We start from the raw sequence: 20140 nt of genomic DNA, 5'->3' as shown, positions 1-20140 counted from the left end.
CCACCTTTGAAGTCACAGAAGCTTAATATATGACATCTGAAGGTAGAGGGAGCTATACTGAAAAAGGCATTTACTCGTCTTCTTAAACTGAACCATTCAAAATTATGAAATTAATAGAATTGCTGATTTTTGCTTTATGTATCTTTCTTTGTTGTTACATGTCTAATGGTTTATGATGTCTATCTTCTTTGTGAATTGTACCTTTTATCATTAAAAATACTTATCTTTGTTTCGTTTAAAAATAAATTCTATTTTTTAAAAGTGAATAGAATTGAAGAGTAGCAAACAGAAACGGAAAGTCAGAACTTCCCTGGTGGTTCACTGGTTAAGACTCTGCACTTCCACTGCAGGGGGCATGGTTTGACCTCTTATAGTGGGAGAAGTTCCACTTGCTTCAAGCTGAGGCCAAAAAAAAGGAGGGAGGGGGTTAAAGTCTCCTTCCTTCCTGAACTCAGCAGACTACAACCAGGAAACAATTTTTTTCCCATCATTGTTGCTGTAAAGCTGTTCTGTGGAATCAGTCTTCACTGCTCCTGGATGAAGTTTAAGGTAAATCTTACAGTTTTTCTATTCTCTCTTTAGGAAATCATGAATAATCTCATTTTCCAAGTATTAAGAAGTCTAGACTCTCTTGGAGTATTTCAACTTCCAACTAAGACGGAGTAACTAGCCCTCCTGCTGTAAGCTACCATAAACTGGACAAAACATATTAGGTTTCTGTCTGAGGGCATTTAACAACAGACATCACAGCCTATGGCACCAAGACAAGCAAAACTCATGAGGTGAGCTCCCCCATCCGCCCGAGCTTTGTCAGAAGACAATTTCCAACTGTAGCACAGCAAGCTGGAATTCAAGCAGAGCACAGGAGCCCCACTGAGCTAAGAAGGCAGATATGAGAGTTGGGGGCAGCTGTGAAACCTGAAATATGAATCAGGGCACCAGGAAGAAGGGAGTCTTGCAGAAACAGAGGTTGTGAGACAGTTCCTTGAGAGTTCCTAAATGAGCACTGAGCTAAGCATGCACATGGAGAGACTATGCAGAATTTATCAGAGGATGACTGCTACAGGGCTGAGAATGGAACAGATACCAGAAGTCAAGCAGTGCTGGAGGATGTTAAAGATCTGGTGCAGCTGACATGGAGAGACCTCATTAATACCTTATAAATACTGACAAAGGCTGCTGTTAAGAGTAAGGACCAGGCCCCACAGTAAGGCCTGCTCTATACCCAACTAACGACCTTCCCCAGTGGCTCAGTGGTAAAGAATCTGCCTGCAATGCAGGAGACGCAGAAGATGTGGGTTTGAACCTTGGGTTGGGAAGATCCCCTGGAGGAGGGCATGGCAACTCACTCCAGTATTCTCACCTGGAAAATCCCATGGACAGAGGAGGCTGGCAGACTACCGAGCACACACGCACACACACCCACCTAACAAAGTCTAAACCAAGCCGTTACAAGCTTCACAGGGAAGACGGAGTTTGGGAGTTGAGCTATCCCAAGTCAAAAGAGTTTAGAAAATACCTTAAGACTTTCCACAGATCTGCCCTATGAGAACATAAAATCGAGCTGTCACAAGTTCAAGGTGTTGTTGCTGTTGTTTAGTTAAGTCGTGTCTGACTCTTTTGCAATCCACAGGCTCCTCTGTCCATAGAATTTTCCAGACAAGAATACTGGAGTGGGTTGCCATTTCCTTCTCCAGGGGATCTTCCCCACCCAGGGATCAAACCCAAGTCTCCTGCATGCAGGCAGGGAGATTCTTGATCGCTGAGCCACCAGGGAAGCCTCAATTGAACTTGATATTTTCAGTCATTTTTACTTCAACTTTTCTGCTGGATATGTAGAAGCATCTCATGGTGATTTTAATTTGAATTTCTCTGAAGCCTAATGATGCTGAGCAACTTTTCACACCCTTATTGGGCCAGTTGCAAATGTTTGTGACATGTCTCTTCAAATATTTGTCCTTTTTTTTTAACTGGGCTGTTTACCTTCTTATTGATTTATAAGATTTCATTATATATTCTGGATACAACTAATTTTTCAGCTACATAGTGAATATTTTCTCTCAGTCCAAGAATTGTCTTTTCATTTGCTTAATAGTTGTCTTTTGAAGATCAGGAGATTTTAATTTGGGTGCGTTGTAATTTATCATTTTCTTTCTTTTATGATTAGTGCTTTACATGCCCTAAGAAATTTTTGCTTACTCCAAGGTCATAAAGATTTTCTCTTAATTTTTTCTTCTACTAGTTTTATAGTTTTAGGTTTTAAATTTCAGTCCATGATCCATTTCATGTTAAATGTTATGGCTTTTCTCCTTGTTTTTTTATTGACTTATTTTAAATTGTTGAACCAATCTTATTTTTCTGGAATAAATTCCAATTGGTCATGAGAGATTATCTATTTTGTATATTGCTAGATTTTATTTGCCTTTTTAGGACAGGGCAGGGAGGCCTGGCATGCTGAAGTCATGAGGTCACAGAGGGCCAAACACGACTTGGTGACTGAACAACAACAACAAGAAGATTCTATTTGCTAATCATTTTAGCATTACTGCATCCATGTTAATAAGGGATACTGACTGTAACTCTTCCTTTTTATAATATCTGTATCAGTTTCAGAATCAAAGCTATCAAAAATGGGTTGGAAAGCATTCTCTCCTCATCTACTTTTGGAAACAGTTTGTATAATACTGGTATTATTTTTTCCTTTAACGTTTAATATATTTCACCTGTGAAACTATACATGGACATTTTATGAAAAGGTTTTTATTATTAATTCAAAAATTTTAGTAGAGACAGGCTATTCAGACTTTCTATTTCTTCTTGTGGCAGCTTTTGGTAAGTTGTGGTCTTCAAGTCATTTATTTATTTCATCTAAGTTATTAAATTATTAGTATAAAGTTGTTCATAATATTCCTTTATATTCTTTTTAATATTGCTGGGATCTGAAAGTGTCTTTTAAAGTTTCTGGATTGAGGGAATAATGATGGTCACCTCATTCCAAAACCCTTCCTCTTTTACTCTCCTTAAAAAAAAAAAAAAAAACACATAAAACCACACTGCACCCATACCTTATTCATTACTATGCAATGGAGAACACTGCAACCTCCACCATACATAAGGGGATGGGGAGAAAATCCCAACAGTACTTCCACCATCAGCCCACTACTACTACTAAAAACCTGAGGGCATGGAGAATGGGGAAGCGAAGGCTTTCCTAAGATTCTATGAAAGGGAACAGAGGGAAGCACAGATTTTAGAGAATCTAAAATCTGACACAGACAAAATCAGAGGAATATGTGAAACAATAAATGCAAAAATACTTAACATGGGATGAGACCAAGGAATTCATAATCATATAGGGCTATAGGAAAGAAACTTGAAAGTGTGCAGGACTGGAAGTGGCAGCCTTAAAGAAGCACTTGATTTTGGGAGTGAGTTAGCTAGAAAGAAGACAGAAACAGAGGTTTGTCTATGTGATAAGTGATATGGTCAGAAGCAATAAGGAAACTACTTTAATCCTGGCAATATTCTGACCAAGAATATACATTGTCAATATAATCAGAGGAAAGTGGCTGACAAACAAAATGAGGAAATGAGGAATATTTTCTTTCTTTAAAAGGTGGGGGAGACCATATTCTTCAGAACTGTCAATGTCATAAAAGATAAAGAAAGGGGGTGAAAATTCCCCAGCTTAAAAGAGGCTAAAAATACATGCAACTGAATGCACTGCCTGCCTATAGACTAGATCCTGTTAACAATGGGATGTGATGGGGGGGCAGGAATCTTATAAAGCACTTTGTTATAGTATTAGATCAACTGAAAAAAATAGAATTTGGATATTAGAATAGATAAAAGTATTATATCAAAGTAATTTTATGAAAATAGCAACTGTACTATGTAATAACATTTCTATCCTTAGGAAATATACACTAAAGTGCTTAGGAATAAAGGGCCATGATGCATATAATATACTCTCAAATGGCTCAGAAAAAACAATTGTGCATACATGAGCGAGTGTGTAAATGGTAAAGCAAATAAGATAAAAGTATTCATAATAGGAAAACATGTGTAAAGGGCATAAAGATTATTTCTTGTATTACTTTTAACTTCAAAAAAAAAACAAAGAAAAGAAATGTTATCAAATCTCAGTTGTCCATAGTGTCTACACAGCCATAATAAAGTAAATTCTTGTATTAGTTAGGGAAAAGGCCAAGCTACAACAACAAAGATACCCCAAAATATAATGACTTAAATTAGCTAGTTTATTTTGCTAAGTATAGGGACAATGTCTTCTCTTAACCCTTTCTACCTCTATCAGTAATCCTCTTTTTCATTCGACTTCATTAGAGTCATCTGCCACAAACTGTCTCCTACTGGGACCTTAACTGATACAGTATAAGAGATATGGGGACTAGCTTGTTCACATACCTGATGAATGCACAGATGACTTCCCTTTGTGGAAAGAAAGAAAACAGAAATACATGGCATGCAGTGGAATCACAATTATTCAAATTAACATTGGTGCAGTGTGTGACAGAGTACCAGTAGAAGACAAGGCTTTGAGAAATAAATGGCTATTGAACTGGGCTATTCAATGACAGTGGTAATTACAAATGCTGAATGAGCTACCTGCTCTGCTCTGCTTCAGCACTTACAAAATGTAAAAGCTTGGGATGTTAAGCCCTCAAATCAAGGTACAAGTGGAAAACCCAAAAGCTTCTATGATGACCATGTAACAGGATTGACACTGCACAAAGGAAAAGGAAATACAGACTTCCAGGGGTCGTTAGTGCCCCAGAATGCCAAACACCACATTATGCACTAGTCAAAACGGGGCTTACAGAATTCTAGTCGTATATGAAGTCTTGAAATAGGAAATTGGAACTGGGGACTGTTCGCATCTCTAAAAAACATTGGGTTAAGATGTACTTATAGTAGATTATGGATTAACACAGTGTTCACCTCATCCCCCCTCCAGAAACTGTACTAGGATAATCCCAAACAGCTACCAAAATTAAGAATGTGCTTAATCTCTGAGGAAAACCAACCCTATCAGTAGCCATGAAATCAAATTGTAGGAAACTAACAGACAGACCCGTCAAAGGTTTACACTCCCTCTATATTCCCCATTCATTATTATGCCAAGTACTCAGATATTATTTGCCCTGCTGCCAACCATGTGTGTGAAGGTAGGATTACTCAACTGTCTGAACATTCACAGGGTCCCAGAGGTGAAATAACTCATTCAACCATGGGGGCAGACAATAAAGCTTTTTGCCCATGACTTACAGCCAAGATTCTGCAATCACGACCTGGCAACCATTCTCACCCTCTTTATTATTATTTCACTCAAGGAAGAAATTAAAAGCCTGTGGAGACAAGCACTCAGATTTTCTTTTAACTGACTAGTGACTCTAAAGACAAGTTTCTCCCCAATATTTTATAGAAGCATTATGATAGCAAGTATGATTCCCATTCAAGATAGTCAGCTAAAGACTCTTATGTCTCCTTCTCTAAAAACAACAAGAACAACAAACCACACCAAACAACAATCACAGGCTTTTAAAATAAACAGACATTAACTCCTTCAAAGAAATCAGAACAGTAAGCCTAACCATAATCTGTGAAGATAGAAAGTGAACAAAGAAAAGGTAAACAATACTGCAGAGAAGAGGAAGGTCAGATCTAAACTCCTAGAGAATACATTCACTCATCCCCTAAAATCCTGAAAAGCACCAGCTACCACAGAAAGTGGGGTGAGGTGGGATCTAAAGATAAGAGTAATATTTTAAAGCCTGTGTAAGCAATAGTTAGGTACCCAGACCCCCACAGAATACAGAAAGTATAATCTCTGGAGAAGTGGAACTAAGCAAGTGACTCCAGATTAGAGGCACATCAGGTATAAAATAGTGATAGCATGGGAATAGGCAAGCACTGGAAAAATATGTAGATGGGAAAAAAAAAATGTCTACATTCTGGATAATCAACCCTCTAAACCTCCTCCCCACTGAGGTCCAGAATACATGGGACTAGCTCATTCTCTCCCATACAGAGGTTAAAGAAACCTTTAAAGAAAGAAAACCACCTCAGAAGAAAAGATGTACATCTACAGATAACTGAGTCCCCAGTGAAACAGTGAAGTAGTCCCTAACTGTCCTAAGATGAAGCCAACCAGCTGACAAGCTCTGGTTCCTGACCGCAAGGACACACACTCTGCAGTCAGTCTTTATTGCTTGACTGTTTAATATACAAGAGTAGCCAACAGGCACATCAAAAGATGCTCAAAATCACTAGCCATCAGAAAAATGCAGATCAAAACCAAAATGAGATACTACCATACACCCACTACAGTTGCTAAAATCAAAAAGATAAATAACATGTTGGCAAGGATATGGAGAATCTCATCTCATTATTGAGAGATACGGAGTTAGCCCTAAGAAAAAATAAAGGTAGAAATGAAGCATATTGGAGAGTAGGGGAAGTGGGGAACTGATGGCTTCATAAATTTTTACTATTTAACATTTTATCTTTATCAAATTAATTGCACACAGTTAAAAGTTATTTTGAATGTTTCTGTCATCTTGCAAGGTTTAAAGTAAATGATCTACAAAGATGTGAAAGACGTATGATGAGAACTATAAAACACTGATAAAGGAAATTGAGATGATTCAAAGACAGGGAAAGATATCCCATACTCTTGGATTGGAAGAATTCATATCGTTAAAATGGCCAACTACCCAAAGCAATCTTCAGATTTAATGCAATCCCTATCAAGGTGGTGCTAGTGGTAAAGAACCTGTCTGCCAATGCAGGAGACCTAAGAGGCGCGGGTTCAATCCCTGGGTCAGGAAGATCCCCTGGAAGAGGGCATGTCAACCCACACCAGTATTCTTGCTTGGAGAATCCCATGGACAGAGGAACCTCATGGGCTACAGTCCACGGGGTGGCAAAGGGTCCAACATGACTGAAGCAACTTAGCACGCATGCACTATCAATTTACCCACGACATTTTTCACAGAATTAGGACAAATAACCGTAAAATTTACACGGAACCATAAAAGACCTAGAACTGCCAAAGTAAAGCTGGAGACATAACCCTCCAGACTTTAGACAATACTATAAAGTGTGGTGTTGGCACAAAAATAGATACATGGATCAATGGAACAGAATAGAGAACCCAGAAATAAACCCACACATCTATGGTCACAATCTTTGACAAAGGAAGCAAGAATATACAATGAAGAAAAAGCAATCTCTTAAGCAAGTGGTGTTGGGAAAACTAAAAGGCACATATAAATCAATGAAGTTTGAACACACCCTCACATCATACACAAAAATAAGCTCAAAATGGCTTAAAGATTTAAATATAAGACAGGACACCATAAAACTCCTAAAAGAGAACATAGGCAAAACATTCTCTACATAAATGGTACCAATGTTTTCTTAGGTCTCTCTCCCAAGGCAATAGAAATAAAAGAAAAAGTAAACAAATGGGACCTAATCAAACTTAAAAGCTTTTGCACAACAAAGGAAACCATAAACAAAACAAAAAGACAACGAATGGGAGAAAATATTTGCAAACGATGCAACCAACAAGGGCTTAACTTATAAGATACACAAACAACTCATACTACTCAGTAACAACAACAAATCCAGTCAAAAACTGGGCAGAAGACCTAAACAGACATTTCTCCAAAGACATACAGATGGCCAGTACGCACTAAACCTCTTTATTGCAGCCCTGAAAATAAGACATTGTAAATCAACTATACTTCAATTTTTTTAAAACATTAAAAAGAATTGCTTTTGGTTGGAAACTAAAAAAGTAAAACATGATACAAATGAACTTATTTACAAAACAGAAACAGGCTCACAGACATAGAAAACAGACCCATGGTTACCAAAGAGAAAAGAGGGTCGGGAGGTGGGGGGGACAAACAGCAGTTTGGGATTAGCAGGTACACACTACTATATACAAAATAAACAACAGGTCCTATAGTATCGTAACAGGAAACTATATTCAATATTCTATAATAAATCATAATGGAAAAGACAAGGTATACATATGTATAACTGAATCACTTTGCTGTATACCAGAAATTAGGACAACATTGTAAATCAACTATACTTCAATTTTTAAAACTGTTAAATGATCTATTTTTAAAGATGTAATAAAGTATTTTGCTAGCACACTTCTAACACCTCTCTCCTAAGCCTAGGAGCTTCATCTCTAGTTTTCTAACAGCCCTGCAGTGGATCATGCCATATTAAAAAGTATCATTGAATTTCCCCATCTCAATTTAAGATAGTACACAAATGTACACAGTGTACAATTTTTAAGTGGGAGAGGTGAATGGATATAATATTTTTTTAAAACAGATTGAAAAGCCAAAAAAAAAGTAGAAGACTGACTTCTACACTTCTTCTAGCTCACTCCAGTAACTGTGTGATAAATACAAAAACTCAACTATTCTGTAAGAAGCACTGTATACATCCTAAAATTCCACCATAATATATTAGCCTTTAAAAGCCAGAAAAACACAGCTATTGCCAGTTAATCTCAAAACTGAGGAAAATTTACAATAAATATGGTTCAAGCATATTAGAGGTCCCTAATATTAGTGTCCTCATTAACTGAAAAAACTATTAGGCCCAGTGCCTACTAACTGTACCATTTGTTACACTTACATTTATTCCAATATAATTAATACACACTGATTCCCCAACAGATAATCTATTCTACATACTGACATCAAAACAATATGGTTTTCAGGAAGTTGGGCAAGAAAAGCAAAGTGTAAGGGATGAATGATGGAGCCAATTTCCCAGGTTTCAATAGAATTTGTCACCATCTTTCAAAAAGAAAAGAACCATTGATTGTGTTCCCAAATTATATTATGTGTTGATCAATTCAAGAACAGCCTACTACTGCTGAGGAAACCACAGAATAACAGGATTCTGAATAATTTTTCATTGAAAGGCAAAAGTTAAACATCATATTCCTTAAGAGAACTAGCAACAGTAGACATATTAATAGTGCTAGGCACTGTTCCTAATATATCAGGACCCACAATAAAACCACTGCTAAAGTCTAGAAATGGTCATAAGAAATCTTTCAACCTTACAGCATAAAAGTCAGTTGATAATTTCTTTGTCTAACACCTAATAAAACTCATTCTTCCAAAATTGTGGAAAAGCTAAGCACAGTCCTTCCTTATTATAAAGTTTCCTGTTACAAAGTTGCATGGTTTACACATATGCTACACTTTATTATTTTAAAAAAAGTCCTCCTTATAACACCCTCTTTGTTGTAATACTCAACATACTTTACCTCCAGGCTAGATATATAATGAAAGCAAAATGAATTCAGACAGATTGCTGAGGCAAAAAAAGCCAGTTTCTTTTTAGTAGACTTTCTAAAGTCTTTTTTCTTTCCCTGTAGCTTTTCATCATCTCAACATTTTGTTTTTGCTGAACATTTTCCTTTTCTTTTTACATATTTCCTTTAGTAAATGAGAGATGATAGATTGTTAAAACCAGTTTGTACTACCTTGGAAACAAGCACTTTTAATATATAACTCCTGCCTTCCAAAGTCTTGTACAGATTTCATCTTTAGGACAATGAACTGTGTAAGACTTAATCAACTAGCTGCAAAAAGCCATATGAAATCTTAATTTTTTCCACTCACACATTTTTATGTTCACAGTCCTCTACAATCATGAATATTACTTTCCAAAATATATTTAGGAATATTTCTCAGTTTTAGCAAAGATCTAGAAATGCTGCTTTAAAAGGTTCTTATTCACAAATTTCAGTGTAAAGAAATTTGGTTTAAAAACCCTGATTAGAGACTTCCCTGGTGGGCCAGTGGTTAAGAGTCTGCCTGCCAACGCAGGGTACGTGGTTTTGATCCCTGGTCTGAGAAGATCCCACGTGCTGTGGGGCAACTAAGCCCGTGCCCTGCAACTACGGAAGCCCCTGAGCCTAGAGCCCATGCTCTGCAACATGAGAACCCCAGCAGCAAGAAGCCGGTGCCCTGCACCTAGAGAACAGTGCCCGCTCGCCGAAACTAGAGAAAGCCCGTGCCCAGCAAAGACCCAGAGCAGCCTAAAATACATAATTCTAAAAAGCAAAAACCCTGATTATTTTTAACTTAGGCAGCAATATAGTCCAAATATTAATACAAGTTGAAGGACTTATTCTGATATGATCATCTTAATGATTTCTGATACTCTAAATTAGTCAGAAGGGACTTAAATTATGTACTACATGAAATACTGAAGGTACATATTTCATATTCTTTAATGTTTGAGAAGTAAACACATACAATGCTACTCTTGCACATAAAGCAAGCTTACTAATATTATAACTCAATCTTGAATGTCTTTTTAAAATTTAATCACAAAAAGATTGGAGAAAATTGTAGTAGTATAATTGTAAAAATCATCGTACATTTGTCTGACACTTATTTTTGTACTGTCCACATAAAGAATTATAAAAGAATGTTCATGGCAGCTTTATTCATTTCAGTCAAAAACTGGAAACCACCCAAATGTCCATCAAAAAGATAATCTACTTAAAATTTATTTTATATGTATAACCTCTACACAGAGTACTACTAATGCACTTTGAAAATACTTTTAATATAGTCATAGTCAACTATTTGTTTTCCATATTAAGCATTAACATATATCTCTACCTTGTGCTTCAGAATTTAAATCTATAAGCAAGAGTTTCCATGTAGAATGGAAAAGGCTTAATGAATCAACTTAATTCAAGAGAGACTAGGGGGTGGGGAACATTGTTCATTTCCCATGGCAATGTGTTTTGTAGACGAATGTTGTAAACTGTTGGAAACCTTTATATCACTGTGACATCTGAATAAAGTAGTTTTTTGGTAATCATTTTCCTTCCAATCAGGTAAAACAATTTAATAGCTTAGTTACTTCACTCTTAAGAAGGGGACCATGATGAACCATATATAGAATCAAAAATGGCTGTCAAATCCTATCAAGATTACCATATTTAATCATTCTCTCGTCAAAGGCAGTCCTGACCACAGACATTCCCATAACACTTTTCCAGCCTTGGCATTTGGCCACCATGAAAGAAAGCTTTTTTTTCAAACAACACCAAAAAACTTCAAATACTCTTTTCAACCTTTCCCCCCTTAGTCATAGTAGGCAAGGACGTATTTAACCACTAAATTTCTATAGCGTATGTATGGAGGGAATCAGAATTCACCTTTCAGGGAAAGTAACAACTTTATAAATAATCGTGTAAAAAATGAAATTGCAGACTACAGGGAACTCTCTTTATAAATTCCCCCAGGAACTAAAGGTTTTATAAAACATAATACACAGGAAAACGCTATTTGAAAGCGACATTGTTTTATGGGTCTTGGACCAGGGATTTTATAAATGAATACTATATATATGAGAAAAGTCAGCACAGGATGAAAATCAATCCTATCATCCCCTTGATCTTCCGACTTCACTTAGGATCCATAAAGGATCTTAAGAACAAATAAGGGAAATACTCCAACATTATAAAACACCTATACTTTAATGCTTAAGCAAGGAGTAGAAGTCAGCAGCGGAGAAGGCAATGGCACCCCACTCCAGTACTCTTGCCTGGAAAATCCCATGGATGGAGAAGCCTCGTAGGCTGCAGTCCATGGGGTCACTAAGAGTCGGATACGACTGAGCGACTTCACTTTCACTTTTCACTTTCATGCATTGGAGAAAGAAATGGCAACCCACTCCAGTGTTCTTGCCTGGAGAATCCCAGGGACAGGGGAGCCTGGTGGGCTGCCATCTATGGGGTCGCACAGAGTCAGACATGACTGAAGTGACTTAGCAGCAGCAGGAGTCAGCAGAGCACAGGGATTCTTCCACAGCACGATGCTCCAACATTTCAACCAAATCTACTAGAAAATAGAAGCCATGTGGTTTGCTAGTGAGACAAGAGTTATCAAAACATTATCCTTTGATTTCTTTCTTATAAGGAAAATGGCATTAATCTTCTATTAGCACTAACATCCCCACACACAAAAAAAAGCAAGATTGTGTTCTGGATGCTCATTCACCCCACTGGAGCATATCGGTTCACTCTCTGGATGGCAATCAAAGAATTCAGATGGCTTCAGGAAGCACAGCCTCTCAGCAACCGCATGTGGTCACTAATACGTTTCCTTGGCAGACAAGAAAAAGGCTCCAGTTTAGACAATTAGAAGTTATTATTTGAAGGCTGAGGATCTGATTATTGTGGGTTGCCTCAAAATGAGGCAAAGGTGACTTGACTTATTCTTCAATTCACTATTTTCTTTGGCAGGCTTTTTATTCCAAAGAATTTATGAATTTTTATTTATGTGACAATATAATCCCATACAAGCTTACAGAAGTCATTTTGCGATTTAAAAAATATTCCACCATACTCATATATATTATTAGTAAAATCTGTTCGCCTCCTTAACTGACAACTATATTCCCAAACATATTGAGCCTTTTATATATGCAGTATTTTCTTTCCATCTCAGTCACAAATGCGGGACTGCTGTGTTGTCAGACATTTATAACCCATACCCTACCCATATTATATCTACACTCTGACATTAACCTTTCATTGATCAAAATTCTATTTTTTTTTTGAAGTTCCATTTGACTGAAAAAATCAAAGCAACATTTTAAAACTGGAAGAATTAAAGGCAAATGAGCTTTTACAAGACACAAAAAGAGATAAAAGGAGTAAAGACAAGAAATGTCTTTTATACTAAATATTAAGAAATTTAGATAATTTGAAAAATAAAACCTTTTTGATCATGAACACTATCACAAATACTCAAATAATTTTGAATATCACATTTTATGCTGGAAAACATTAGTAACAAAAGGATGACTTAAGGACAGAAAAACAACTCCAAGATGATGAAAAAAAACTGGTTATTCCTCCTGGGAAGCTTGTGTTGTATAAGTGTTGCCTCACTGGCATATTGAGAAATAAATTTAGCAAAGGTGAACCCAGGAAGTCTAAGTAATCACCTCCAGTTTTACCACTGTGGTGGTGAACAGTAACTACCATGACCCATGCATTGCAGTAGATATTCAACACGTGTTTGTTAAAGAAGAAAACAAAACTCAGAAGTTGGCTAGAATGAGGACACCAGGCTAACATTTGTTTCTGAAAAATAAACTTGAAAGCCTGCTGTGCGTGACATTGGCCCTGCTCAGTTACATGGCTATTTAGGTTTATTCACCCAAAAAATACTTATTTAGATGTGCCAAGGACTGTGCAGGACATGAGATACACAATGATGAACAAAAGACATGGTCTCTGCCTTCATTAGGCTTACAGAAGAGCTTCCCTCTCCTATCTCCCTCACAGTTCACATAAATCCTCTCTCTAAATACGAAGGTAATTAAATAAGAGGTAATGTATTAGAAATAACCAGGCTTTAGAATCCGATAGCTCTAGATTCAAAGGCCTCCTATGATTTGCAGCAAGACACTTATGGTCTGTGAGCTTGTTTCCCAATCTGGGAAGTGGTAATTAAGTTACCTATTTTACAGGTTGTGTTATATGCAATAACACAACATAGAGAAGATAATAATAGTAACTTTCTCCATTCAGTCTTCTCTATAGATAAATAAAACATCAAAACTCTGCAAGGGAGAGATCTAAGTGTAAAACAAACAGAATAAATTGACAGGAAAGGAATGATTTGACCACAATGAAACAGATACATACACACAATTGAAAAGCCAAGAACAACCTGGAAGAAAGACGTTCATATCAAGTACAAAGAAATTAATCCATACTAAATAAATAGCTCAAATAACAGAAATAGAAGATCATCTATCCAGGAGTCTACCAGAATCATCCAAACAACTCAACCATTGAATCCACAAGAATTTTTATGATAAACATCCATTCTTCAAATCTAGCAGTCTGGGGACTACTTTCAAAAAAATCCTTTCAAAAATGTAGCATTGTGGACTAAACAAAAATATAAATAACTAAATGATTAAAAAAAAGAATAGTAAACATACACCAGCAGCAGTGGCACAAAAAAAATGTAAAATGGTACCCATCAAGAAATGCAGATGTTTCTGCGAATCTTCGGGGCTAGACTTCCGTGCATTTTGTGAAGGTTCTAAATCCAAACTCCGCATAAGAAGGAGGGGTGGTGAGGCTGCAAACAAACAAAATTCTGAAAACCTTACTAAGGCTCCCAAATTTAGGGAAAGACAGATGCAGAAGGGGTGTAGACAGCCCAGAGAAATGGAAATGCCCAGAATAACAAAAGCTCTACCTTTACCACATCCCCTTTCTACCAGACAAGAAAAACAAATTTTACCGTGTTGGTGTTTTTCTGCCAAAAGAAAAACAGCAGTAAAGGCCATAGACCATAAAAATAGCAGTCACACTAAATATCTCCAACAATGATGAGTACAGGGAGGGGAAGACGGGCTAGAGAGGCCTCACACATACCCACAAGGGGCCAGAAGAAAGATGGGGGATGGGAGAAAAAGGGGGAGTGAGGGAGGAAGTCAGCACAGGGAAGATGCAAAGCCTGAGGATACCCAGCTTCGAAGATAACAAGTTACAGACCATCCAGGTGGAGTAAACAGTGATTCAAGATAATTAACAAAACCCTGAAAGACAGGCCTGAGGCCAGATGGTCCAGTGTCGCTGCCACAGCCACAGATACCCACTGAGCCACATCCAGCCCTCAAAACAGTGTGTCCAAAAGGAAAACAAATTCATCTCTGGTTGGGGGGGAGTACAGGCAAGGAAAATTCACCAGCACCATAGAAAAGCAAACTGACCCAGAGTTAACTCAGCCATACTTGAGCAAGAGCCTATTATACAGAGTGAAGTAAGCCAGAAAGAAAAACACCAATACAGTATACTAACGCATATATATGGAATTTAGAAAGATGGTAACAATAACCCTGTGTATGAGACAGCAAAAGAGACACTGATGTATAAAACAGTCTTATGGACTCTGTGGGAGAGGGAGAGGATGGGAAGATTTGGGAGAATGGCATTGAAACATGTAAAATATCATGTATGAAAAAAAAAAAAGAAGAAGACTGCCCTGGCAATTCCACAAATGCACTACCAAAAAAGGCAGGGAGAGAGGAAAAGGGGAAGGTAACATATGAAAGACAGATGAAGACAACAGAACTGAGAGGGCAGAGGGCACCAGTGACTATCAGAAGTGCTGTCACGCATGCTCCCCATCAGTCCCAGAGTAGTGATACAGGATAGTCCTCATCCACCTGCAGACTCTGCTACTAAAGATTCTGAGCTGTGATTGGACACACCCTCTGCACACCTCAAGAGGGCTTTCCCAGAATATAAAGTGTGCATAGGTTTAAATCAATGTGGGAAACTTATCTGCATTGGAAAAGACCCTGACGCTGGGAAAGATTGAAGGCAGGAGGAGAAGGGGACAACAGAGGACGAGATGGTTGGATGGCATAACCAACTCCATGGACATGAGTTTCAGCAAGCTCCGAGAGATGGTGAAGGACAAGAAAGCCTGGCATGCTGCAGTCCACTGGACACAGCTGAGCGACTGAACAACAATAACAAAAAGGGAAGGCACACTACCCTACGCTGTTTATGTCCTCACAGCAGGCTGACAGCGAACTCAAAGCCCATTTGTAAAAGGAAAACTGACCATAAGTAACAAGTAACTCTGACCCTAGTGTAATCACACGCCTTTGGTGACAATGACAATTCCAAGATGCCCAACCCCAGCCACAGAATTGGAAAGAGAGCTGTGCTGAGCTTTCTGGAGGAAAGCAGGCACTTTCTCACATGGACTAGAATCTGAGAAGTAAGATTTAGAGCTGCTATAGCCATCTTGTTACGGGGGGAAATAGGCTGTCCAAGGGAACAAAAGCAAGAGATGAGAAGAGTGAAACCAGATCTGATCACATTGAAGGCCCAGATGATGAGAGCCAGTAAATTTCTTACTCCTGCTTAAGCCAACTGTCAACTGCAATCAAAAGAACTCTCAGTTGTACCAAAGGCAAGATTGGAAAGAAAAAAGAAGCACACCCAATGGAAAAGCAGAATTGTGGCCTATCCAGAAATTCGGAAATTGTGGGTTTTGATAGTAATATTTATTTAAATCTTGAGTTTTCTGTTACAAGGTGAACTCCAAATATACATAGCCCCTGCAAAACAAAAATTTATGATCAAGAAAATTAATTTTAAAAAGTAGAGCAGACTACCATATTATATGTTTTTAAATCTAAGAGATACAAATATCAGATCATTTCTGCTGTACACATGAGGCTAATATAATGTATGTCAATTATCTCAAATTTTTAAAAATTTATTTAAAAAGTAGATTTCATGTTCATTGTTCTTACAATAATAAAATTATAGATAGATACAAAGAGTAAATAAATAGAAGATAAATACCAAAAAAACTGAGAGCAAAGAAGTAAAAATGTTGGAGAAGATTAAAAATTGAAGAAACAACCAGATGGTGGTTATAATCACTATTGAAGTATTAAAAAGCCTTTTTTAAAATAAACTACAAACCATCATGAAGAGATGGCAATAATTCAAAATGACTAAAAAGCACAAGTTTATATGATGGGGAAAGGTTTTAAGGAACAAAGCTGACCCATCAATATCCAGGGTAATTTTTCAAACAAAAATGTGTTCAAGTTAAATCTTTCAACAAAATATCATAGAAGTCATTTTGTTCATCAGATCATGATTTCATTTTGTATCCTCAGATATCATAATCTTTCTATTCTGAGAAACTTGCATGAATGGATGGACAAACACCCAGAGAGACAGATGATGCAGTTAACACCACACTTGCTCTAGTGCCTGAATTTCCCACACGTCTCTAACAAATCAACTATTTCTTCCCATTGTCCTTGTCGCACATTTGAAAGATCCCTATACATTACAAAGTTCATCAACTTGTCTCAGCCCTACAGGAAAAATTTTCGGTAACTGAGGATATAACTATAGGGTCTCTAAGTCACATTATGAGTAAAGGAAATTCTTGCTCAAACTTATCTTGATAGTAGCAAGATACATTACACAGACTATACAAAGTATACTATTTTACCAAGCTAAATACACACAGTTGTTGACTTTAAAACAATAATGTTCTTTCATCACTCCACTACTGACTTTTTGTCAGTAAACATTAATGTTATCCTTTTCCAAATGCTATTCTGAAATGGCAAGTTTATCTTAATCAGGTAAAGTACCATGTCAACAACCATTGGAAGTTGTAGTGACACAATGAAACAAAAGCAAAAAAAAAAACAAAAAACAAAAGCAAAGGGAAACCTGGCAGAAATAGCACTTGTTCCTTTTTTCAAAAACAGTAGAGTTCAAATTACCAAACAAAATAAATAACACCAATTTCAGTAACATATTTTTAAATCAACTCAAATCTAGCTTTTTAAAATTGATTTGATTTCCAAACTATATAATTTGATTGTTCATGCTTACGCCACTCACTACATTTTGCAAGCATTAATTTGTGTGTAAAAAGTAAAGATTACCATTTTTTAATCAAATAAAATTTTTAATTAATTTATTTTTTATTGAACGATAATTGCTTTAAAGAATTTTGCTCTTTTCTGTCAAACCTCAACATGAATCAACCATAGGTATACATATATCCTCTCCCTTTTGAATCTCCCTCCCATCTCCCTCCCCAGCTCACCCCTCTAGGCTGATACAGAGCCCCTGTTTGAGTTTCCTGAAAAGATTACCATTTTTACCTTTTCATGCTGAAGCTGAAGATCCAATATTCTGGCCACCTGATGCAAAGAGTTGACTCATTAGAAAAGACCCTGATGCTGGGAAAGACTGAAGGCCGGAGGAGAAGGGGATAACAGAGGAGGAGATGGTTGGATGGCATCACCGACTCGATGGACATGGGTTTGGGTAGACTCTGGAAGTTAGTGATGGACAGGGAGGCCTGGCATGCTGCGGTTCATGGGGTCGCAAAGAGTCAGACACGACTGAGCAACTGAACTGAACTGAACTGATAAAGGGTATTTTTGAAAGATTTTCTTAACAAGCCAGCAAACAAAACAAACAAACAAAAAACATTAGAGAAAAACAATACTCTGAAAAAGTGAAAGTGTTAGTTGTTCAGTCATGTCCAACTCTTTGCCATCCCATGGACTATAGTCTGCCAGCCTCCTCTGTCCATGGAATTCTCTAGGTAAGAATACTGGAGTGGGTAGCCATTCCCTTCTCCAGGGGATCTTCCCCACTCAGGGACTCAACTCCGGTCTCCTGTATTGCAGGCAGATTCTTTACTGTCTGAGCCACCTGGGAAGCCCAATTACTCTTTTGCTAATTTCAAATAATATACTACCCTCTCCCCCATATATAACTGCTCTGATAAAAATTTTAAGAGGTATTTTTCTTATAAACCAAAGCATCATCCAAAAAAAGGCAACTGAGAAAGCAAATATCTGACCCAGAAATTAACCAACATGTTTTTCCATAATCTATAAAGAATCAAAGTTATGCACCAACTTTAGTCAAACCAAATACACATCTTTCTGATAGCAAAGATTTTTCCCAGATTAGGAAGTAGGCAAAATTACTCACAGCCTAGATATCCCAGTTTAGTATGGTTAAAACCACAAGTTTCTAGAAGCAGAAAGCCTGGGTTGGAATCCCTGCTTTACCATTTACTAAGTATATCTTAAGTTACTCAACCTGTAAAGCACTTAGGACACTGCCTGGCAGGGAATAAACACTTGGTAGATGCAGGGTGACAGAAAACCTCTAGATCTCTGCAATTTGGGATTGGTTGGGACACTATCAGAAATTCAAACTCTGAGTTCCAATTTCAGACTTACAGAGTTAAGACCTACAATTTCATCAAGATTCCATTATGATTCAGAAGCATATTAAAATTTGAGCACAGCTAGAAGGGGTTTTTTCATTGTATCCTGAAGATATTATCTATAATTTTTTAAGAACCACTCCATTGCTCTTTTGCAGCCTGAAGAAGGCAAAGTATGATCTGGGATAACAATTCCTCCCTGAATGATTTCTTACCATACCGTTGTATTCAGAGCCAACTAAAGCCTGTGGTTGTAGAGGACTGCCATCTAGCGGTAGTTCATTCTGCTACACAACCAAATAAATTTCCCTCTGTTGTCTTCCAGTATTTTCAACACATTTGTTTAAAATGCTGCTAGGAATCCAAATTGGAAAAGAAGAAGTAAAACTCTCACTGTTTGCAGATGACATGATCCTTTACATAGAAAATCCTAAAGACTCCACCAGAAAATTACTAGAACTAATCAATGATTATAGTAAAGTTGCAGGATATAAAATCAACACACAGAAATCCCTTGCATTCCTATACACTAATAATGAGAAAACTGAAAGAGAAATTAAGGATACAATTCCATTCACCATTGCAACGGAAAGAATAAAATACTTAGGAATATATCTGCCTAAAGAAACTAAAGACCTATATATAGAAAACTATAAAACACTGGTGAAAGAAATCAAAGAGGACACTAATAGATGGAGAAATATACCATGTTGATGGATTGGAAGAATCAATGTAGTGAAAATGAGTATACTACCCAAAGCAATTTATAGATTCAATGCAATCCCTATCAAGCTACCAACGGCATTCTTCACAGAGCTAGAACAAATAATTTCACAATTTGTATGGAAATACAAAAAACCTCGAATAGCCAAAGCTATCTTGAGAAAGAAGAATGGAACTGGAGGAGTCAACCTACCTGACTTCAGACTCTATTACAAAGCCACAGTTATCAAGACAGTATGGTACTGGCACAAAGACAGAAATATTGATCAATGGAACAAAATAGAAAGCCCAGAGATAAATCCACGCACATATGGACACCTTATCTTTGACAAAGGAGGCAAGAATATACAATGGATTAAAGACAATCTCTTTAACAAGTGGTGCTGGGAAAACTGGTCAACCACTTGTAAAAGAATGAAACTAGAACACTTTCTAACACCATACACAAAAATAAACTCAAAATGGATTAAAGATCTCAACGTAAAACCAGAAACTATAAAACTCCTAGAGGAGAACATAGGCAAAACACTCTCCGACATACATCACAGCAGGATCCTCTA

The 20140-nt window shown here is 37.2% G+C and overlaps 1 protein-coding gene across 2 annotated transcripts in view; it reads right to left on the bottom strand.

The window, feature by feature from the left end:
* The window catches only part of BBS9 (Bardet-Biedl syndrome 9), a 481201-nt gene that overhangs the window by 410672 nt on the left and 50389 nt on the right, over positions 1 to 20140 (bottom strand). The window lies entirely within an intron of this gene.

This window comes from Bos indicus x Bos taurus, chromosome 4, assembly GCF_003369695.1.
Source record: "Bos indicus x Bos taurus breed Angus x Brahman F1 hybrid chromosome 4, Bos_hybrid_MaternalHap_v2.0, whole genome shotgun sequence".
Taxonomy (NCBI): domain Eukaryota; kingdom Metazoa; phylum Chordata; class Mammalia; order Artiodactyla; family Bovidae; genus Bos; species Bos indicus x Bos taurus.
This window is presented reverse-complemented; position numbering and strand designations above follow the sequence as displayed.